At 38.4% G+C, this 19293-nt stretch overlaps 1 long non-coding RNA gene across 7 annotated transcripts in view; it reads left to right on the top strand.

Moving 5' to 3' along the window:
• The window catches only part of LOC140911428 (uncharacterized), a 162416-nt gene extending 143666 nt beyond the window's left edge, over positions 1-18750 (top strand). For 3 of the 7 annotated variants that reach the window (XR_012158945.1, XR_012158942.1, XR_012158946.1), the window contains 3 exons: positions 12167-12314; positions 12569-12710; positions 16986-18750. This is a non-coding gene — a long non-coding RNA (uncharacterized LOC140911428). The remainder of the gene's footprint in view (positions 1-12166; positions 12315-12568; positions 12711-16985) is intronic. The other 4 variants (XR_012158944.1, XR_012158943.1, XR_012158948.1 and 1 more) reach the window with 3 other exon arrangements.
• The last annotated feature ends 543 nt before the right edge of the window (positions 18751-19293 follow it).

Genomic DNA, 19293 nt, shown 5'->3' with positions numbered 1-19293 from the left:
AAATGGCTAAATTTAACAAATAAATTATTCATTGTGAATTATTCACTCTGTCTAGTCCTAAATTAGGTTTTCTCAGTCCAATCAGCAAAGTTATGCCAACAATTAAACCCAACAGAACATTCTGGCCATATACATATAGAGTGTGTGCCTGAATGCATCATTATACAATGCAGGCTTTCTGAATAGGAAAGTTCCATGAATTTTACATAAAACACAATTATGTTATTTTCTTCAGTGAATTTTATTTAAAATGCTAAGGGTTTATATTTCTAAAGCTGTAAAACCCGGAGATTTTTACCTGATTTAATTAGATATTTCTGTAAGAAATTGGAGTGCCTAGATATGAGTCAGACTTTTGCTATTGCTAAGTTTAATACACAGAACTAAATATAGCATTCTTAACAATCTGTGATTTTCTTTCTTGAAACATAAGTTTAAGGCATGTAATCTACATCCCTTCATCAACATAAGATACTGATTTGTTAGAGTCAAGTCAAGTCTGTTGTAGCTGTTGACATATATGCTAGTAAGTGATTGAATTTCATCTCTGTAGTCTGTGAATGGAAAGAGGACTTTGTTTTAGAAAAGACACAATTTTAATATCACCTAATACTGTTTTTTAAATTACAAATATCACTATCTGCTATAAGAATGATCAATCTGTCCTTTATAAGTTGCACGTGTAAACATGTTGTGCAGCTATTTAAGCAGTTATTAGATGACTGCCACAAATTGTAAAGAATATTAGAAAATGGTCCCATATATGTGCAAATATTTTATGAAAAATATGAGATAAAGGCAAATTAAATTAAAAAGTGAGGACAGTAAAGTTACACAATTTAGCATGTACCTTATGATTTTTAAAGAACTATATATACCATATATGTGCTTCTCCTCAACACTGGATATTATTAAAAAACTACAAACCATTTGCTTATTTAAAGCTCTGTGCAGGTAACAATACTACAGGGCTAGTAAATCCTACCAAGCACTCTTTGAGAATCTTGTTTATTTACTGGTGGAAGTAATACACCATACTTGTGTATCCATGACAACACTGTAACATGCCAGAGCAGTACTAGGTCTTTTCTCGCAATTGCAATATGAGATTAAAAGTAAGAGGCTAAATCTTATTACATAGCAGAAGCTTCTCACAAGATAAAACATAAAGTTTATGAGAGCATATGATAGTTGTTCATGGTAATATATTTGTGCTATTTCAATGCTTTAGTTGGGTTCATCCATTGATTGTAAATAGTACTGAATAGGGAACATACCAGGAAAGATAAAACTTTGCATTTCCTGCTGGAGTTTTCCATAATAGAGAAAAGTGATTCAACAGTGTCAAGAATGAGTCGTTAACAAAATCAGTTTTATAGAGTGTTAAGTTAGATAATACTTTTTGTTGTTTTAGGATGTTTGAGGTTCCTTAATTTTTTTTCATTCTCATGCCAAATACTTTGAGAATGTTATGTGATCCAATGGATTAATGATGTAATTGCCTAGTTATATTTATAACTTCATGTCTTCTCTATGTGCATTTCTCTTTGCTGTGCCAAGGCCACCAAGATGCTAGACTGAGATGAGATGCAAAAAATGGAGGGGAAAAATGTACACACAAAAAGGAAATTCAATTCTCTATTATCCATTATTTTATCTATTGTCATTCTTGATTATCTTACTGTTTTCTTGACAAAATTTGTGCAAATTCTCAAGAGTTAGCAAATCAACTTTAAAAACTGAAATATTTTCTCCCCCCAGCCACAAATTCAAATTAATGCAAAAAGAACTGTCACTTGTCTAGCTGCAGGTTGCTTATAACCTGAGCTAACGTTGTAATACAAAAAATACTGTGCGCCAAATTCTACCCTAATCATTATTGTTATTATTTATTATTTTTGTTATTATTTTTATTATCATAGCACTGACAAGCCCTAGGACCAGGACCCCATTGTGCTAGGCTCTGTATTCCTAAATTACTGAGGTTTCATTAGTTTAAATGAAGCAAGAGTTTGTCTTAATATGTTGTATTTTGTCTTTGGAAGTCTTTGAAATATACTGTATTGCCTAGAAATGTCAATATTTAAGCAAAGATCTGAAGCATACATTGATGTTTTATCCATTTCCTGATCTTGGAAAAAAAAATCTCATTCTTACCATTAACTCAGGATCCTGAATTTGGCAAATGGACAGGTATCTAAAACACCCAGAAAGCCTTTGCTGATACCCAATCTGCCTTGTACCACTAAAAGAAGTGGGTTGGGCATACAGTATCTAGAGAAAATATCTTTAAAATGACTATTTGGGATTGTACCCACTGTTTTCTCATTCGGATTCAGAATGGAGAAAGAGAAAAACCACAAAAGGGAGATAATGAGAAGAAATAAATAATTTCTGTGGATTTATTCTGTCTCTACTTTATCCTCCACCCAATATATTTTAAGTCAGTCAACTTACTTGCAATATGTTCTGGTTGAGCAATGACACTCATACAGCCACAAATGTTTGATGGGGGTGATAAATGTTTTTACAGGCATTTGATCTATGGCCAGGAATGAGAAATTTGTCCGATTTGTGTTGGGGGGTGGAGAGGTTGGTTTTGTCATCATATTTTGAGAGTGGGGTGGCTACTTACAGGTGTTTTGCGCATGTACACACAGACAGACAGGTGTCAGTGTATAGGGAAATAATGTATTGTTCTTGCTGATTCCCTGGTCAGCTACATTCATATTCGGTGGCATATGGTAGAGGAGTGGATTTATAATTTGAACATGTTTCAGATTTTTTTAAAATAAGAAATTACCATTCCATTACAAGTCTTCGCCTTTTGTGGGTTTTTTTACAAATATTTCCCAGATTTACAATAATTTGCCTGGGTAGTTCTGCCCTATTCTGTAGAAATGTCAAAAGAAGCAAACCCAGTTTATCAACCTGCTGCACAACAGAAAGATGTGGGAATGGGAGTTACCAGCTTTAGATGCTGTTGTTCATCCAGGTCCCACTGATATACATGAGGAAGTAACTATTTTAATACTGTGGAATTCAGTTTTACTGATCACTACTTGAGGTGATCATTCATCTCTATGGTTTAAATCTTACCTTCCAAAAGATGTATGTTATGTTGGTTTTGTTATATTGCCTCATTTCCACTGATTTATCGATTGGCATTCAGTTGTAAGAAATAGATTGGAAGTGATTTCTTTGATTTTCCACATAGGAAAGAATGAGTTTTTTTGAGTTTCAGGGAAGAAGGTTATATTTGTTGCCACTGAGAGACAGATAAGGAATATTACAACTTCTGGGTGTGCTAAGTAGAGCCAATAATAATGTATCTTACCTGCCATGGTAGTAAGATCCCCTATTTGAATTTGCTTGGTCCTTGTAAAATGTAGATTTTTCTTTTGACCACAGACCTGATCTAGGAAATTCAATATTTCCTGGATCTGAATGTCATGATCATGTAAACATACAGAAATGATCAAAGGTGGGTTGACCAAATTATTCATGGTGACAGTGTTATGTAGTAGTTTCTTTTATCGTCTCAGGATAAAATTTATATCTAGGGTCAGATTCATCTGGGGATTACTCTGGTTAAATGACAGCACAACGGTCATACTAGTATTTTATAATATTGTCAACTTCTTGAGAGGACAGTTGAAATGGGCAGAAGTTATTCACTAAACTAATACCTGTATTCTAGTGAGTGGAGCTGAAGGTATATGCTTTCCTGATCTCCTGTTTACTGAAACAGGCATATACAGGTTTTTGTGATTCCTGAAGCATATAGAATGTGGAGTTCTGATGACTTACTATTTTGTAATATTATTTTCATCCTATAACTGAGTCTGGACTTTCTTTTTCTTTCTTTTTTTAAGCCTTTATGAAATTGCTGATTTGCCCACAAAACTTTTGTGCAGCCCCTCTTATATTTTCAGTAATGTTTATCCTACATGGCTCCAGCCGGTAGGAGCAGAAGTAGCCAAAGCAGGGACTGCTGCACTGGAGGAAGGAGGTTAAAATGGGGCCCAGATGGGACCAGCCCCCTTCCAGCAATATCCTGGACAAGAACTGTGTAGGGAAGGACCCACATACACACTCTGAGGGCACTAGGTTCCAGATGGTGCCTACCTCCCTTTTCCCTCGCCATATGGCTTTTGGGGACAAACTGCACAGAGAAGCCAGCCAAAAGCTCCAGTTGGTTGGAACAGAACTAGCCAAAGCAGGGTCCTTCAGATATTCCAGTCAAAACTGTAGAATGTTCTTTGACTTTCTCTGGCTTGTGCTGATGGGCTATTTGCTCCAACTCTCCATCTCTCTCTCCATCACAGTCTCTTCACCATAGCCTCACTGCAGACCTGCCACTCTTACTCTTTCCTCGCCTTCCCTGTCTCCCTTCCCTTCCCTTCCCTTTCCGTTCAGCTGATCCCCTCCTAAGTAACGCCCCCTCCCCCCATAGGTGAACTAACATGGCATGTTACCACATTGCTGCTACCACATTGTTTGCTCTGTTGTGTGTTCTACCCCTTACCCCACCCGTGTCTGTCTTGTCAATTTGGACAGTATTCTCATATGGTTTCCCTGTTGCCTCTTAATTTATACTTAGATTGTGTGCTCTTTGGGGCAAGGACTGTGTTTTTGTTCTGTCTGAACAGCACCTAGCAGAGTGGGGGCCTGGTCCATGACTGGGGCTTTTGGGCACTGTGATAACACAAATACAGTAATAATAAAATAAAATAATAATAATACCATTATTTAGCAAATCTAAACAGTGGGGGACACATGACACTACATTTACCATTATTCACTGCCAGGATTGTTGATACCATTAATAAGATATAATACATTTTAGATCTGTCTTTTCATCAGCCTTCAGTGGCTTTATTTTCATTTTCCATGTCTGATAAACTGAGCTCCTTTTAGATTTTTTACTTTTCTCCACAACAATACAGTAGTATTTTTTTAGCAATTATATCTATATATCCTGAAATTAGATATCCATAGGTTCTGTAACACTTCATTACAACTTTGTGCCACACCTACAAATTCTTTGCTACTACTTATGCTGACCGAAGTGCTCTCCAAGTTTCATTAGTGATTGAGTTTAAAACAAAAAAAATGCAGGGGGGGGAGTAAGCCTTATTTTAACTAATAATGTAACCTCTGGCAGCTGAATTTCATAATGTGTATTTCTAATGATTTACACTCAGTGTCACTGGGGTATAACAGCAGTTGCAGAAGAAATGGTTTGGCTGATTGTCCTTTAAGGGGAGATGGGACCAGCCCCACCTGTGCCATAATTAATTAGCTGCTTCCCAGCCTGGTACTAAGAGGCTCATCTGATACTTTAACGGACACCTGAGCCTTATAAAAGGCCTGAGAGAGCTCAGTTTGGGAGTAGAACTGTGCCGTGTAGGGGATGTGAAGGTCCTGAGCCAGGTTCTGCAGCTGAATGATATTCTAGGGGAATCAATCTGGTGGCTGAGTGATCTATAGCAGGTCAGGGGAAAGACACAAATGTGGCTGAGAACAGGGCCTAGAGGATGGTTTGAAAAGAAGCCCATGAAGGGTTGAAGAATCTTTTTTTTGTTTGCTGGTATTTTTTAGTTGGACTTTTGTTACTCCTGGAAGTGGTTAACTTTATGACTTTGCTGAGGAGCTATCTCCAGCACTAAACCATGTGTGTGGAGTTTATTAAGGAGCTGTGAAGAGGGAAACTGAGTCAGGGTGCTGCAGAGCCATCCCCAGCCCTGAGGCAGGTGCTTGGGAGGTGGCTGCCCCATTACAGTGGTGATCAAGATGAATATTTCTAGGGTCCATATTCTGCTCCCTGATTCAAGGAGTTTGAAGTCAATAAACATTCCACACAAATACTGAATGCAGAATTTGGCCTTAGATTAAGACTCACAGAAAACTCTGAGCATGATTAAGCATTTTGTTATGCTTGATATTCAGTTACCACCACACCCCCTTCTACAAGTTATTTTGGCTATTTCAACAATACTCAGTGTGGTGGTAATTGAATTGTTAATTTCACTACCAACTTAATTTTAAGGTAGTTATTGTTTTTCAGTGATCTAGTCAAAAGACCTCATGCACAATATAGCTAGATGTGGGGCCAAATTTGCTAGCACAGAATGGGACCCCTCATGTTTAAAAGTGCTGAAGAGATGTGTGACTATTAGCTAAGGAGCTAGTGCTATTGAAGAACTAAGGAGGTAGTATGACTTTGTACTGTAATGAATCTGAAACTTCTGCCTAGACAGAGATGTGGAACAAGGAAAATATATATATTTTTTAAAACTTTGTTTTAAAGATGTGCCAATTCTTTGCTGTCTATCTTGTTACTGATAGAGCAACTAAATCCATCCTCAATATGCCTAAACCAACCATTCAAATGACAACAAACTAGATATATTTTTCCTTCTTGCTTTTATGTTATGGGTATGTGACTTATTTGCTGTCAGTACCGTTTGTGATGTTCTGTGCCTTATCAACACTGACAGTACAGGTATAGGGCTCAATCTGGCAAGGATTTACACACGTGAATGACCTCATTCAGACTACACGCATTTTCTACTGGCCTAGACAGGCACAATGTTTCTGTGTTCCTAGAATATCCAGACTGGTGAACTGCACTCTATTATGGAGCAAATTCTTACTTTGCTATATTTTGCCTTTAAACAAACCCTCTGTGAGGTAAATAAACTCTTCAATAGAAAATTACATATAGCATGATATTAAGCACAAAGGGAAGGATATATGGTTTCTTTAAAGGAAAGAAAACAAAGTTCAGCCTGAATAAAGACTGGTAGTGGATGGACTAATTTTACCATACTAATTTCCCCCTACTGTTACTCACACCTTCTTGTCAACTGTTTGAAATGGGCCACCCTCACTACCACTATAAACATGATTTTTCCTCCCTTGGTATTCTACTATTAATTGAATTATCTTGTTAGACTGACACCCCCCCACCTCACTTGGTAAGGCAACTCCCATCTTTTTGTGTACTATATATATATCGTGTGTGTATATATATATAAATCGTGGGGGAGGGATAGCTCAGGGGTTTGAACATTGGCCTGCTAAACCCAGGGTTGTGAGTTCAATTCTTGAGGGGGCCATTTAGGGATCTGGTGCAAAAATTGGGGATTGGTCCTGCTTTGAGCAGGGGGTTGGACTAGATGACTTCCTGAGGTCCCTTCCAACCCTGATATTCAATGTATGTATGTATGTGTATATATATATATCCCACTTCATCAGATGCATGGAGTGGAAAATCCATGCATCTGATGAAGTGGGTTCTAGCCCATGAAAGCTTATGCCCAAATAAATGTTAGTCTCTAAGGTGCCACAAGGACTCCTCAAAGTTCATTACATGTTCCAGTTGTTCCTTGGAGTCCATCATGGTGGGGAGGAAAATATGCACTGTCCCAAACACCCCCATTTTGTCCTCTGTTTTTGTGACCATCTCTAAGAGGAGAGAGAGATCCCAAGCTTTTCAACCTATTAACAGCAGTAGGACACTGGAGCCATCTGAGACAGTAACATTAGCTGGGCGGTCTGGAGCCATCACTAGCAAGTTACAAGGCAGTAAGGACACCCAGATTCTTTTCTTAGAGCTAATTGTAACAGAGACCTTCACCCCACACTTAAGTCCCAACCAGTTGGCAGTGTCTCCCTGTCTCTGGCTACCACTGAGCCTTGACCTCCTTGCTCTGTTGAGCAAGCTCATTCTAGTATGAGTTGACCAAGTGTCTGCCAGGTCCCTTCTCCAACAGAGATGGAGCCAGTTACATTTGAATACTGTGCTTTGTCTCACTGGCTGAAGATGGCTCTGAGTTCACCCAAGGTACTTCAACATGGTGTGCAGGCATACATGTGGGGTAGGCAGCTGCATGACTGATATTTGGATCCTAGATAATATATGGGGAATCTTATGTAACACCCCAACATATGTCCATGTGCCAGTGATGTATTCAGGGCACCTTTAGAACAACTGATCTTGGCTGTGTGCCCATCAGAAGTTCACCATTGTGTGATATTACAGTTAAATGCAGGTAGCAAAAACAGACACCAAACCGGAGTGAGAGAGAAAGAGATAGACGTGAAATGCTTTAAAAATACAATTTTAAAACATACTTTTTAAAGACTTTTATAATTTTTTGCCAAATAAGAATGAAATAGAACAATATCCTGGAGTTTCATGCATGTGAAATTTGAGACCTGGATGCAAATAGGAAGACTGACTTCTATTTATAGAACTAAATAACTCCTGCAAAAATCCCCCAAATCCCATCTTTCCATTCTGGATTTACAGCATTTCACTTTTCAGAGCTCTAAAACTTGAATGTTTGTGCATCAAAATGCACGTGCTAGAGGAGCACATTAATTTATTTTATAAGGGGATGTCACGGGATGCACAGCCAGCCCCTCTTCTTCTGGGCCTGGTTGCCCTCTCAAATAAGTCCAGGGAGACCTTCAACTCTGTGCAACACCCGTGTCTTTTATTCTTTTAGTGTTTTCCCACCACCAGTGTCCAACTATATACAATCCTTACAGGTTTCTTGCCTAGCACAGGCTGGGTCAGTAACCAGCTAGAGGACTTCCACATCCCTCCCTCACTGACTGACCTCTCTCTCTTTCTCTGGCTGTCTCGCTCCTTCCCAGCCTTTATAGCTCCTGGCCTATCAGGCTGGCAGGTGTTGCCAATCTCCAGGCAGACATAAGGCTTTTCAACCAGTCCCAGTCTATCCCCCTGGATTGGGGCTGGCATGGCAGGGGCTGATTAGGTGTGTTTGAAAAGCACCCTAACGCAGGCAATAATAAAAAATTTGGGAAAAGATGAAGCTGTGGAGTAAAATAGGATATAATTGTGCACATATAATAAAAATTATAAGTGCCATATTGGGCAAAATTAATTTGGATTGCCTTGTTGTCATACTGTCTGTAGTCACTCATGAATGTAGTTGCCAACCTCAGGCCAGACTGCCACAATTAGGGCACAAACGCCAAATCAGTTGTGTGTTCTGCAGTTGGATTTCACCAACCAAGCATCCAGTGTGGACACCTCAAGCTCTATATCAGCCTTAGTCACAGACAGTCCCCCTTAGACATTCTAGTTTATCTTGCCACCCTGGCAAACCTGCCTTTGTGATAGATGGTCCCTTACATCACAAATCACAACAACATTCAAGTTACTCCCAGTCCCAAAGGACCAGTCACTTGTGCCAGGTCAGTTGTACCTCAGATCTCAAACCAAAGACAATGCTTGCAGCCAGTTCTATAATAAACTAACTAAAGATTTATTAAAAAGGAGTGATATTTACAAGATTAAAGCTGGTAAACATACACACAAATGAGATACAGTCTTAGGTTCCAAAAAGTAATAGCAGCTGCTATAATGTGCAAGCTGTAAATGTTCTTTAAGGCTAACCCAAGCTAAAAGTTGGGGACCCCGTGCTAAGGCTGTTGGAGAATCCAAATGTTAATTAAATGGCTGTTTTGTGTGTCCATTAGTACTTATGTGTCAACAAAAGAATTGTAAAACTTAGTATATCGGTTGCAATTATGGTGTAGATCTGAATGAGTTTAAAAACTAATTTTACAAACGCATATGTGAAATGGTGATTTTCAACTAACGTTTTGATTGTGGGATGAGGTAGGTGAATCTGCTAGACAGAGTGAATGATCTCAAAAACAGGCAGGCTGAAGAGGATTTGTTGAACATGGCTACCAGCATCACTGACTAAAAACATAAGTCACAAGATGGTACTATAAATTAAGTTGTCATTATTAGCTCTGGGCAGCAAACTAGACAGCTAGCAATAATAAATTGTAAAAGATTTATAGATTCTATTTAGTTCAGATAAGCATCCAAAAACATTTAGTATGGATGTTGAAATGAACTTGTGAGTAAAGGCCAAGGCACTTCAGTTAATATCCAGAGGCCACAGTGAAGGCCATGTAGGGACTGACAGAGGACTCCAGAGCCTTAAAAATGGCATATGGTTGATTCAAGAGGTTGTTTTTAGTAATACTGACTCTGATTTACTCTGCCAAGATAGATTCAGATATATGAATTGCTATGCAATATTCAGATATTGATACAATGGTATTTGTTAGATGTGACTTGCACAGTGTTAATCTGGAAACTAAAGGGTTAATTGTTACAGAGGGTCACACATGGGTTAAACTGGAATCCAGTGAGCTATGGTGTCACTGTTGACTAGACGTACCTAGAACAAGTGAAAGGTGATATACTGTTGTAGGCAACGTTCCAACCTGCCCTTAGTGTAATTAATGGAGACAGCACAGAAGAGCAGGTTGAGAAGTGTGGTTTCTTCTATATGGTTAGATCATTGTTTTGTGTTCTTAAGGTCCAGTCTTGCAAGGTATATTGAGCACCCTGAACTCACATGTGGTCAACAGAGGTGATCAACACCTCACAAGAGCAATCCTTATACACCCTTGCCATGTCCTTTTCACATTCAGATAAAAGTTAAGTATTTTGCTCAAGAAATTCTCGTGTTTCATTGTTCCTCTATACAAAATAGTAACCACAGAGGCAAAGCTTAAACGCCTCATGGTGTCATGAGAATCCCATAATATATGTAGCCAAATTCACAGCTTTACTGCATAGTGTAAATAGCACCCTACAAAGGGTTGGTAATACAGGATAACCATACAACACACATGAAACTTGAAGCCAAAGGTAGTTGTTTTCAATCTCTTAAGTGCAGGAAGGAATCAGTATAACTGTACTTAAGCTCACCATTGCTGTTAATAAAATGCTTGCTGTTCCATTTTTGTATGGATGATAGTCCAGTCCTGTCCTGTCCTGTGTAGTTATACTTGCACAATAACAACCTTTTTCATTCACACACATTCTTGTTTCCAAAATGACCATTGTGTTAATGTTACATATTTGATTATATAACAGGATTTCAGTAAGAATTTTTAATGAAATTCATAGGCAAATTGTTCCCTTTTCCACTTGTTTGTTTACAATTGCAAAATTGTATTTAGTAGAGATTTACTCTTACCAGGAATCATTTCTAGGTGCTTTTTTATATTTGCAGTTTGGTTTCACATTAATTATGGGAGAGTTTACTGCAGGAGTGAAGGAGAGACTCCGCCAATAAGAATACAGTATACTTCAGTTAATATATGTACATTAGTCATATTTCTTAAAAAGCCAGAGGCCAAAATGTTCTAACTCGGGTGCCTAAAATTAGGCACTAAATCCAGAGTGGACTATTTATAACTGGTCTGATTTTAAAGGTGGTGAATTTTCCCTAACTCCTATTGGATACTTTAAATGCATACATCACTTAAGTATCTTTTGCTTAATTGCATAATTACTTATTGTCTATCCATAAGAGAAATTTAGTTTTGATCTGACCCATTAGACTGAATGTGTTGCTACTCCATTTAATTACATATTAGCAATATATAAATCAATAAATAAACAGCAAAAATGGCTAATTGCATAATTTGACTTTATGCATTCTGAAGAGGTGTAAATATTGAACTTTACAGAGCAGTACATCCAGATAAATTAGAAGTTGGAAAACCTCATAAGATTTAGTCCACTCACCAGTTTATATCAGACTGTGTAGTAAACATAAGAGCTAATTTCATCCTTGGTTAATGACATTTAGATGTATAAAAACTGATTCTCCAGTGTTCTACTTCAGTTTAACTTCAGTGGAATTACTCTTGATTTACATGAGTGTGAGCTCAGAATCAGGCCTCAGGATTGTGTGACATGAACATTTTCTTTGTATTAGTTTGAAGTACTTAGTATATAAACATTCAGTTCTCTCAAATTCCAGCCATGCAAGGTGCTGGGAATCATGTGATTGACTTCAATGGGACCAGAAGAACCCATCACCTCACATGTGGTACTCTGTACTTTTCCGTATTAGGCTCTAAATGCTTAATTGTAGGAAGCTACTTACTCCAGTAATGTGCATATTCAGGGGCTGATCCCTTGTATTGTACATCAGTAAAGTGCTGTGTATATATTGCCCATTCTGGCAGCTCACATGGCATGTCTATTTAAAGCTATTGTTTTACTCTATACTTACCCAAAAGGAGGTAAATTATGGGTACTTTTTTATACACTGCCCTTAAATATAATTATATCTCTTCAATTTTATAGGAAAAATGAAGTTTAGAACTGACTCTTGACACGTGATGCACATTTGGCAGGAGGCCAAGGCCAATCAGAATAAGTAACCAGAAGAAAATGCCAAATTCTAGAAAATAAAAGTAGCTTAATATGTTTTAATACCAATAAAGTGGTTAAGGTTAGTGGAAACAATCTTTGATCTTTTCTTTTTCCCATAAATTAAAAAATATTTTGTAATACATTATATAGCTCGTGTAGCTCACTCTAACTAGAGCTATCTGTTATGGCGAACTAGAAGCTCTAACTTGTCCAAATCATAGCTGTCAAGCTCTTGAGCAAGACTAGTCACAGAATACACGTTGCAATGATGCTTTACATCCTCCATTGGCACCAGTTCGATATTCTGATCTTGTTTTTTAAAATCCTTAATAGGCAGGGATCATACTACCTCAGGAACCATCTTTGCATTCATGAGGATGAGGATAACTTCACTCACCAAGCATATGGAACCTAGACTTGCCCAGGGTGAGACTGCGGATAGCAGCGGAAAGAGAACTTCATTCCGCTTGCAGAGGTGATCCTCAAGACTGAGCCATGTTGACAGGGCAGCGTACGGAAGCTTGTACAGTGTCTTCTTATATTATACTTCTTCTTGATTAAACCAGAACCTTTAATAATTCCTACATTCACTTCAAGAAATTTAAAAAACAAAAACAATCCTTGTCCCTCTCCCCCATCCTGTTCCTTCAATTTCTTAAGAACCATATACTCCACAAAAGTTCTGTATCTTGTATTTAATTGACTGATTATGTTAATGCAATGGATCTCAAACTGCAGCTTGCGGAATGCTGGTTCTCCGTGTAGAACTTGCTGGTGGTGTATAGAGAGAGAGCTAGTCACAAAGGATTTAGGTACCTACTTGGCACTTTAGGCACCTAAATCCAAAATTTAGAGTCTATAAACCCTCACTCGGCTGCTGCCTAACCATGAAGGAGCCTACATTTCCCTATGTTTCCACAGGTAAAGTCCCCCTGGAACCTAGAAGTCTGCCAGTGAGCATGTGAAAAGCCACCTAAGTCGTGGCACCCTGTGCCTAGCTCATGCCTAGCCTCTGGCAGGATTTACAAGCTAGCAGTACCCCCCACCTATCTCACCTGTGGGTCCTGATCTGATAGGAACACTAAAAAGGTACCTTAGAACATGTATACTAAATCAGGCCCTGCACAACATGTAGACAGAGATGTCCCATTATAGCAGTGATCACTGTCTCCTGGTGAAACTATTCCACTTTGTATAACTAAGTAAATATTCATTTGGCCAAAGAGAGAGAGCTTCTGGGGTCCCTTCCAACCCTGATATTCTATGAAGGCTGACTATGGCCTAGTGGTCAGGGCAATCCCCGGCACTGTACAAGCACCCATTCCAGTCCCTGTCAGGCAGAGTGGAGAACCGCTTGGGTCAGTGTTCTCACCACTTCGGAAAAGGAGAGGCTCTTCTTCATTTTATTTGTTTTATGACCTGGCTTAGGTACCTAACTCTAGGAGAGGGCTCATGGCTGTGATTCCCAAGTGGAGAGAGGTGCCTCCCTCTGGCCTATATTTAGGTGCTTGAGTCCCTTTGAGGTGCAGGGTTTAGACCACACCCTTATTATCACCATTTTCTATTGACTAATTTAGGCCGCTCCTCACTGAATGTGCTGGCTTTTGTAAATCCCATTATTAGGTTCCTAATTCTTCCCATGCATTGTATAGGTAGTCTGGATGCCTAACTCAGAATGCTGGATTCCACTAAGTGACAGTAGACCTAAAGTTATTTGTTGCAACATTGGGTCTAAGGCCCCTTTGTGGATCTAGCCCAAGATGCTAAATATTCTATCTACTTACTAAATTTAAAAAGGTAAAAATACATTAGATACTTTACTAATATTGCTTTTCCCTGTAAGCAATTGCTGCAATTTCCCTCAGGAATATTATGTGACGATGAATGGGCAGGGGGGAGGGGCGAGTTAGTCATGCAATAACGAATAGATGAAGATTTGTCCATGAGACAATCTTTCTAGTTCATGCTAAGAAAAGGTTTGAGAACTCCTATAAACCAGCTTATTCAATGAGGAGTCACACTTAAAACTCCAAACCCCCTTAACTTAGATTATGTGCCCTTTCTCTTCAGGAGACACAATCTGTTTGACCCTCAAAGATACAAACAGCCAGAAATATGACTACAATATAAATTGTATTGCCCTCTTTTTGTAAAGGAGCAATAATATGATAACAATAAAGAACTGATACTAAGACCTACCATCCCAGATTCTTGGATATCTATGTAATATAATAAACCCTATACACAGTGCATTTGGAGATTAACATGACTACTGGATAATTATGTCAGTGCTGCTACAATATCAACATTATGAAAAAAATCCAATGTAATTTACTCTCCATTTGAAGATATGGTAAAAAATTTTAAATTCTTTACATTTAGTTAACAAATTAGACCTTCAAAAGCTACTTCAATTTCCATTTAACTCATCTGATGTTTAAGATCAGATGACAGGCATCTGATTTCAAAAGTCTACTTCTTGCTCTTATTATCATCATTTCACATGAGCATAACTGCTTTTATGTAATGTATAATTTTAAATACAAAAACTGTAATGGCATTTCAACAACTCTTTGAAAGTAGACAGTTACTTTCCCTGAATTGTGTTAAAATCTGTTACAAATCAGAGGATATATCCAAGAAGTAAGGGTGGAGATTTTTACTGCATAGCCTGCATGGGTTAAAGAAGAGGAGGAAAAGAAAAGAGCATTGTTGGCAGTATTCTCCCAGACTTTCAGAATTAAACTCAAAGCCAGACAAAACTTTCCTGGGTCATATTTCATTACAGCCTTGAAACTTGGACCTGCATCACTGGTATTTAAGTGCCTGAGCCTGTTTCAGTTAAATCTGATCTGATTTATGGTTTCAGATATAAACAGGTGTAAAGTTTATTCACCTTGACATAAAGCTAAATTTAGCAGTTTGGATTGAGTTCTGCTCTGAAGTTTTAGGATGAAGTTATGAAAATTTCAAAGTGAAATTTAGGCTGTGAGAACCAAAACCAAGAAAAAACCAAAACTTCTGAGCTTCACATGGGGCTGATAATTATCTAATATGATACAATATGAGAAGTAAGACAAGCACATGGGAAGAAATGGAGTTTCCACAAGACAGGCCTTTCCAAGTGCAAGCTAATAAAACACTATCAATTTTAACATGCCAATAAAAAAGGGAGTTTTTCGTAGCATGTAGTAAGTTTTAAGGAAATATAAACTGTAGCTCTGCATTACAATTATACTTGCTTTTTAAGATGCACTGTAACTTCTATGACAATAACCTTACTGAAAGGATAAGTGGACCTTTATTCTGTACAGGGTAACTACAGCATTCCAAACCCTGCCTGTATACAAGGCCACAAGTGCTGGATTTGCCTCTGACCAAACTATGCAGGAGAAAAACCAGCTTAAAGTCTATCCAAGGCCAATCCCCAAAAACCAAAACAAATGCCGTGCCACCCATTCTCTGCAGTACTGGGCATTGTGGAAAGCTCCTGTAAATGTAACATGCTTCCTGTACTGTACATTTCCTTTTACTCAGTCAGTCTGTCTCCCCTTGCTGTGACTGCACTGCCTGTAGGAGGCTGGGATGGAGTAACCCCAAAGCATATCTTTTATTGAGTGGGGAGACTGACCCATTTTCTGTTAAAGAATCTCCTTCTGTTGTGGGAAGGAAGTGCTACCACTCCAGGTCTTGGGGAAATGGGGGCCTGAAAGAATTAGATAGGGAGGCTCTGAACCAAATTGCAGGAATCACATGATGGGAGACTCAGAGAGAAAGACTTCCGACAGTCTCCCCTCAAATTTTTGTTCTCTTGTCTGGATGAGAGATGCCCTCATTTTGCTCTGGACCTCTCTTTTTCCTGGGTGACTGACAGGGATGAAGTGGAATGTCAGTCAGCTAGGAAGAACCTTCCTCCATATTTGAAAGTCAGAAGACACACTAATCATACTCAGTGCATTTCCCAATGAGCCCAGTTGCAATCAGACTTGGTAGCGTCTGTGACTTTCCTGCGGGGGAAGGGACAGTCTTGAATGGATAATGTCTGAAGTAGCACAGTGAAGCTACCACCAATAAGGAAGTATCCTCTCAGAGTAGGGAGCAGTGTACAAGTCACAGTAGCCACAGAGGTTCACAGAGCCTCTATTGGCCACACACCACTGAAGCTACTTTTCTGCTGGACAGATGCGAAGAAAAATAAAATAATTTTATCTGTAGTGATAACTGTATGAAGTTGATTTTATATACCATCATTGTGGAAGAGGTTATTAGTTCTACAAAAGCTATTATAGTCCAGCACTGAGACATTTCCTATTGCAGCAACATATTTGTATTAAATTATTTTTGGAATAAAGAATTATAACTGAAGGAGATTTTCATAGGCAATATTTTAGTCAATCAAAAATTTTAGCATTCTGAACTCCACTGTCTCTTCTTTTTCAAATGATAAGTAAAAAAGTACTGTATAGTTCATTTTCCATCCTTTTGTTTGCTCCGTAAGTAACTATATACATTTCGTAGAGTTAGCAGCAGCATCAGTAAAGGTTTTCCACACCTTTATGTAAAAAAATAAAATAAAGATGTTGTTTTTTTTTCTTTCCTAAATATATGAAGTAGAAAGCAAGAAGAGAGAGAACCCTTTAGCCATGGATCAGTTCTTTCACGTGTGTGGAAAACAGTAATTTACTTCTCAGTATTTGTGTTTTGTGTAATAAAGGGTAAAATGCTAACTTTTTTCTCTTTTGTTTTACAGATGAAGTTTCTTAAACTCTTTTATGGAGTCTGGTTAGCAATTACATGGATTTTTGAGGAACAATTCCAGAGCTTTGACTGAATGAAATATACTGAAACCAAAAAGAAAAGCTTGGTCTTGATTATCTATATTACAGATTAGCTTGAAGGAAATAATTATTACCAATCTGTACCATAACAGCTGTACTTAACTGCAATGTGACATTTAAGGTCTGTGGAGCAGGGGATGTCTTTTTGTTCTGGGCCTGCATAGCATGCAGCACAATGAGGTTCTAATCCGTGATTGGGGATCCTAGATGGTCCCATAAAATAAACAATATTATATTAATAATAATATTTCTATTATTCTATTTGGATTGTTGCTTTAATTTTATTTTTGAAGGTTTATCTTTAGCTCTTGGAGCTAAACTGTCAAAGGCTCATTCATCAGGCCACTCCCAAACCATATATAGTCCTATGGCCTGATTCTCATCTTGTAGAAATGTAAGGCCCCAGTCTGGTAGTCAAATCTGTGTGAGCAGTACCTGGGGACTGTGCAGAGCCCACTGACTTCAGTGCAGGTCCAGGCAGGCATAAATGTCAGCCCATACAGCTCTGATTGCAGGAAAGCAGCCTTCAAACAGAAGTGACTCTGCAGAAGTCAGATGCAGTTAGACCTAGGTAAAACAGCGATGTAAGCAAAAGGAGAATAGGACCCAAAACACACTTGCATATGCACATTCAACCAAAGAAATAAAACACCTGCACATGTAACCCAAACACCTCCTGGGTGTGCTGTTCTGTCCCACCTAGTGGCACTGAGACCACTTAAAGAGAGAGGTAAAATCAGCCTGCTGTTTTAAAATGAGTCTGCCAGTTGGCTTTTAGCTCATGCATTAGAAGGCTCATGCACTAAGCGCCATAGGTCCCCGGTTCAATCCATAACCAGGGTCTATCGGCGTTACACACCCATATGCAGATGAGGGCTTTGCAGGTGCAATGGGTGGTGCACATTTTGTATCCTTCACCTCTTGCACTGGGCTTTGAAAATATGGCCATTTTAATCAGTCCAGTTGTTTACAGCCATCTCTTAGGTGTAATGAACAAATAGATAGCAAGGACATTGAAGTTGGTTTATTAGAAACCTTTTCATTTTTTATAATTTTAAAATGGAAATCAACAGGGAAAATACCAGATTCATTGCTAATAGGTGAAGTGTGACTTTTCCAATATGTTAAGATTATATTTTATTAGTTCAAGAAAAATATGGTTCTAGAAAATTAATATATTTACCACTCCTTAAAAGATTTTGCAGAATTTTCTGTCTTCTCTCTGTTTCTTTCGCATTATATTTCCCCTTTTCTGATATTTATGCTTTTTGTTTCACATGTTCAGCAATCACAATATATCTCTTATACTCATGGTTTTCAATCAAAATATATTTAAAATTGCATTTAATAAATACCTTTAACATAGTATCAACAGCATTTTATTTTTGTTGATATTTCTGGCTTCACTATATGTCAAAATGTAATTGGTTTATTAAGGACCAATCCTACATTCCTAATTCAAGATAAAACTTTCACTGAAATCAATGGGAAGTCAGTTGTCTTGGTATGGATTTCAAAGTTGAGCCTTTAGCTTAGTTTTATGGGTGTAACAGAGCCTTAAATATTTTTTCTTACCGTTGTCTGGCAGAACATTTTTTCCACCAGTCTAGTTTAACTGGTGGTGTAATTAATATGTATAATTCCAAATTTTGTAATAAAATAAACTGCATATGTTGTTAAGACAAATCTCTGTTCAGACTTTTTCTTAACTGAAGTCCTGGAGTCCCCAGGCTTTTAACCCAGCTCTGGTCTTTTGCTGCAAGTTAATCTGGTGATGAAGTGGGTGGTGTGGTTTGGTATATGTAATCCTGATTTTGAGAAAATGACTATTTTGAACTTGATCTATCAAATGGAAAATGCATCTGGATATTATGGTGATGAGATAGAATTGAATAGATAACACAGTGATGGAGGTATTAAATATGGGTATAATAGATCAGGGGTGGCCAAACCTACTCACCCTCTGAGCCCCATACAACAATCTTCAGAAGTTTGAGAGTTGGGGCACATCTGGTAGGACTCAGGGCTTCAGCTCCTCTCCTGCTGAAGCCCCAAGCACTGGCAGGTGTGCCCCACAGGGCTGTAGCTCTGAGACCCTCCTCCCCACTGGGCAGAAGCCTCTATCCCACCACCCCGCTGAAAGGCAGAGGTCCCGAGCTCCCCCACCAGTCTGGTAGGTAGCGAATGATGGGTGGCAGGGGGGGAGAGGGGGCTCTGTGA

The sequence above is a fragment of the Lepidochelys kempii genome, chromosome 5 (genome assembly GCF_965140285.1).
Source record: "Lepidochelys kempii isolate rLepKem1 chromosome 5, rLepKem1.hap1, whole genome shotgun sequence".
Classification (NCBI taxonomy): domain Eukaryota; kingdom Metazoa; phylum Chordata; order Testudines; family Cheloniidae; genus Lepidochelys; species Lepidochelys kempii.
The sequence above is the reverse complement of the archived record's forward strand: the minus strand, read 5'-3'. Positions and strand labels throughout refer to the sequence as shown.